We start from the raw sequence: 4,890 nt of genomic DNA, 5'->3' as shown, positions 1-4,890 counted from the left end.
CTGTAGTCCAGAGGTGGGGCCAGGTCTTCATGCAGATGGGGGCTTGTCAGGCCTAAGCTGCCAGGAACGTTCGGCAGTCCGGGAAGGAGGAGGGTTGGAGAGCATACAGCCCTTCGCTGAGAGTAGGGGGGGTGAAAAGGCCATTAGTGAGTGGAGAAGGTGGGACCAGGCCGCCGATGAAGTTACTCCTTCCGTGGTCGAGGTAAAAAAGGGTACTCTTACTGCCCGCCAAATCCTCAAATGAGCTCATTTAGATGGTGCCAAACAAATGATCCCAGGGAAGGGAAAGCCCTGACAGAGCATACTCGGAAGCCAGAGCAGCCGACCAGCACAACAAGTAACCGGTGAAGCGTAACTGCCGTCACCGACAGCTTTGACACCAAAAAGGTGCCACGTCCAGGGCAGAGTCGCAGACACACCTAAGGCCCTGCACCAACTGTTCCTCCAACTCCACATAAGCGGGAAAACACCTGTCACTGCTAACACCTGATGCAACACCTGCGCTCGCCCCGTCAAGTCTGAGAGGCCAAGGCAGAAGCCAGGGCCGAACGCATAGAGGCACCCGAAAAGGAGTTCATGGTCCACGAAACCGCCTCCGCCCTCCGATCGGTGGGGTCCCAAGGGGAAGGGAAGTCCGCCCTGGAAGAACGGAAGGCACGGGGACCAAAGGACTATGGGTCAAGAAAGGAGTGTACGGGAAGACCCGAATGGAACATCCACTCATCATACACCCCAAACTGAACCGGAGGAAGCGCAGAAGACCTCGGGGCCTCCACAATGGTAGGCATCGCCCTGACGGAACGAATTGCAACATCCACGGGGCAGACCAGCCACCCAAGACCCCGCAGGGAGCAAAGGCGACCAGCACAGTGATGCACGCGCAAGCTGCCCGGAGGGAACAGAGAAGCATCCGCTGGCGGAAGCCCGCAGCCCCATTAATAGCCAGCCCGTAGTTGGCTGGCACCAGGAACGGAACTCACAACCAGGAAAATCGACGGACGTTGTCGTGGTCCAGTCCAGGCACCGGACGTGTCCTATCACCAGCGGAACCGAGTAAGGGACCGCAGAGGGATTGTCCCTGCGTCCATGGAAACCGCCCACAGACAATAAATGCCCCAACACACTGATATCACAGTAGGGAGGAAGGGACCCCAGTACTCATGACCCCTGGCACTGGTGGCTGACTGTCCCAGCAAAGGGAGATGCATTGTCCCCCAACATGAGTTCTCCAACAGCCAAATCTGCGTCCAGCTCATCCACACGCAGACGGGAAGGGATGTCACAGAGGAAGGGCTGCTGCAGGGAGGAAAGTGCTCAGCAACTTCTCATCAACAGGCCGCCAAGCACTTTCAAACTATGCAAGTGGAGGGGGCGGAGCTACCCGCCGGAGACGAGGAGGGCGTCGCCCGGGAACAGACACCGCAGTGTCGCCCCAGGTATCTCTGACATGGTGGGAGCAAACCCTCTGAATTCGGGTTTCAACCATGGAGCATGTGCCAGATTTCTCCCGGCCATACACTTCTCCAGAGCAACCCACAGCTTATCCTCAAGCTAGAAGTGCCAATCCAAGACCCACTGGAGAGCAACAGCCTTATAGTACAGTTGTAGGTCAGGGAGGCCCAATCCTCCCGATATCTTTGCTTGTCTCAGAATGGCAAATGCAAGTCTAGGCCTCCTATTTCACCAGACAAGGCATAGACATAGACTTCGTAGCCAACGGAAAAACATTTGAGGAACAGCAATTGGGAGCATCTGGAGGAGAAATAATATCCTAGGCAGAACCGACATCTTTAATATATTCACCCGGCCTATCCAGGTGAAGGTAACCATATCCAGGGGCTTGAGGTCTCTCTCCACTTGTTTAAGGAGTGGCAGGTAGTTCAGGGAGTATAAATTAGCAGGCTGTTGAGGCAAATAAATTGAGGCAAAATAAAGTATTTTATATTAGTGTTCACCCAAACAAAGGGAAAGGTGGCTTGTAAGCTGAGGGCCTGGGAACCAGAAACATTAACAGGGAGAATTTGGGACTTGGAAGAGTTAATCTTAAAGTTAGAAAGATTACCGTAATCATTTAATTCTTTAGTGATGTTAGGTATAGAAACGACTGGTTGTGTAACAAACAAAAGTATGTCATCTGCATACTCCGGAGTCCCCACAGTGACCCTGTGGATGTTAGGATTAGCTCTGATCATGTTCAACAGGGGTTCTAACGTGAGGGCGAAGAGCGATGGTGAAAGCAGACATCCTTGTCTGGTCCCATCGCGAATGGGAAGCGGGGATGACAAGGTACCATTGACCTTTACACCAGCTTCAGGAGAAGAATAAAGTGTAGAAATCCGAGTCAGCAAATTACGTCCTAGCCCTCGTTTCCGCAGTGTCTCTTCCAGGAACACCCAGTCCACCCTGTCAAAGGACTTCGCAGCATCAGTGGAAAGGAACAGGCAAGAAGGAGAAGGGGACAGGGACTTAGTCTAGTGAAGGATATGAGTAGCCCTAAGAGCATTGTCACGAGCCTCACGCCTCAGTATAAAGCCAGTTTGATCAGGGTGGACTAGGGTTGGTAGGAGGGGTACCAGTCTGTTGGCTAGTATTTTAGAAAAAATCTTGACATCTATGTTTAGTAGGGAGATCGGGCAGAAGCTGTAAAAGGTAGCATAGGGTCTTCCCCATCCTTCGGGATGACCGTGATGTGGGTCAGTAAAACTTCTGTCAGTTTCAGGATGACAGCGGTTCTGTGCGTGGCAGAGCAGGGGATCGGTAAATATCAATGATACTTACCGATCCTCCGCTTGAGAAGACCTACACTGGAGCGATCGTCTGATCACTCCAGTGTTTGTAAATAACTGGGGACACATAGTACTATGTGTCCCCAGTTATGAATGAACAGGCTTTGATTTCCATCACAGCCTATTCATTCAAGATATCCTCAATGGGGAGAAGCACTCAGTACAGAGGCTCCTCCCCATTCAGAACCTTGTGATAGTAAATATTTTACTATCAGTTTCTGAATGAAATGGGAAGCCTCTGTACTGAGTGCTTTCCATTCATTGACTGCTGAGGCTGCAGAAAAAGAAATTGAGGATTTGGTGTCCAATTTCTTTTCTATTTTAAAAAACGAAACACATTTTTATGCTATTTTGGATTCAGCCATTGGCGTGTTCTGGAGGCAGGGAGCATGACGTCATATAACAACGCACGTGTTGAGCGCGGCCATCTTGGTGTATATCTAGGTATACACCAAGATGGTGGGGCCAATATCGGCGTGTAACGCCACGCATGCATAGCGTCATGTAACGTCATGTTCCCCGCCACCAAGATGATGTCACACATTTGCAGAACGCACTGGTGGCCAACATGGCCGACGCACATTTTCAAACAAATTATTATGTGCCTGAATACATTTTCGTATATTCGAACATATAGTAATTCATTAATTTACATGTAGTCTAGGTTTTGTGTTCTGCTTTTTATTTGTACTTTTCTAGATACACTTAGTTGAAAAAAGGGTGACTTCATGACATCATCATGCATGACATCCTGACACTTTATTTTTATAGACTCTATTTTAGTTTGACATTTATTGTTTACCACTTGTTTGCCTTCTGTTGTTTTATGTAATAAGAATACTTATATTGTGCTTACAAGTTTAATAGATTTGAATAAAGGTTTTATTTTATCATACTTTTTAATATGTTTCTTTGAGGCTTAACAAAATAGGAGTCTTTAAATGGTGCGGATATTGGAAAAAAATGGGTGTGGTTACTGAGGGGCGCTGCAAAGCTTTCTCGCACAGGGCGCCTAAAGGCCTAAGGCCGGCCCTGAGCGTAATTGAACTGATGTCTGCCCCGGTGACATGATCTAGGTGGAATTGGTCAAAGAACAGTAAATCTATACGAGAGTATGTGCCATGGACAGCAGAATAAAAGCTGTAGTCTCCGTCAGTGGCATGTAATGTTCACCAACCATCTACAAGGTTAAGGTTATGTAGTGCCCATCTAAAATGTTTAAGAGTAGCAAAGAAGAGGGAAGAGCGTTGTGATGAAACATAAAGGGTGGGGTCAGGGCAGAAGTTAAAGTCACCCCGTAGTACAAGCATACCTTCCCTGAACGATTGTAGTTTAGGAAGGACCATGTCAAAAAATTTCAGTTGTTAGGAGTTCGGAGCATAGACAGTGGCAAATGTAATCGACTTCCCTTCTATCACCCCTTTACAATCAGAAATCTACCATTAGGGTCAGAGCATTGGTCTTGTAGACTAAAGTGACAATTTTTATGAAAAGTGATAGCAAACCCTTTGGATTTAAAGGAATGGGAATTACTTAGGTACCATTGTGAAAACAAGTGTGTGGGTAGGTGGGTGGTGAGGGTCTGGGTGAAGTGAGTTTCTTGTAACATAACAACATGGGCTTGCATTCGTTTAAGTTCAGACCATAACTTACTGCGTTTGCAAGGAGACCGTAGACCACAGATGTTGGAAGATACTGCATGACAGAAAAAGTGTGTGGAGATGGTGAAGGAGGAGCAGAGCGAAGCAAGCGGGCATTTAGCTGACCCTCAATAACAATCCTAAATATGCACAAAGCAAAAAAATAAAAATAAAAAACAGTAAAACCAGTACATTACAACATTAAGAACTAGAATGGCTCTCCAAGAGGGCAAGCCCGCCAACCGCCCAGTGTAAAGAAATCGACTGGCCTCAAAATCAGAAGAAAAGGTCTACGGGGAACAAGAGAGAACACCATGGCGACCATAGCTCCTGGAAACAGGCCATTCTGCAAAAAAAAAAAAAGAGAATAGATAAATCGTCTAGGTGCAAATAGTCTGATGTTTATTTATTGAACCATCCGACAATAGAACAGGTAGTCTACTTGACCCTTTTTTTCTGTCTCC

Source organism: Nanorana parkeri, unplaced genomic scaffold (assembly GCF_000935625.1).
Source record: "Nanorana parkeri isolate BGI_ZX_2015 unplaced genomic scaffold, ASM93562v1 scaffold497, whole genome shotgun sequence".
Taxonomy (NCBI): domain Eukaryota; kingdom Metazoa; phylum Chordata; class Amphibia; order Anura; family Dicroglossidae; genus Nanorana; species Nanorana parkeri.
The sequence above is the reverse complement of the archived record's forward strand: the minus strand, read 5'-3'. Positions refer to the sequence as shown.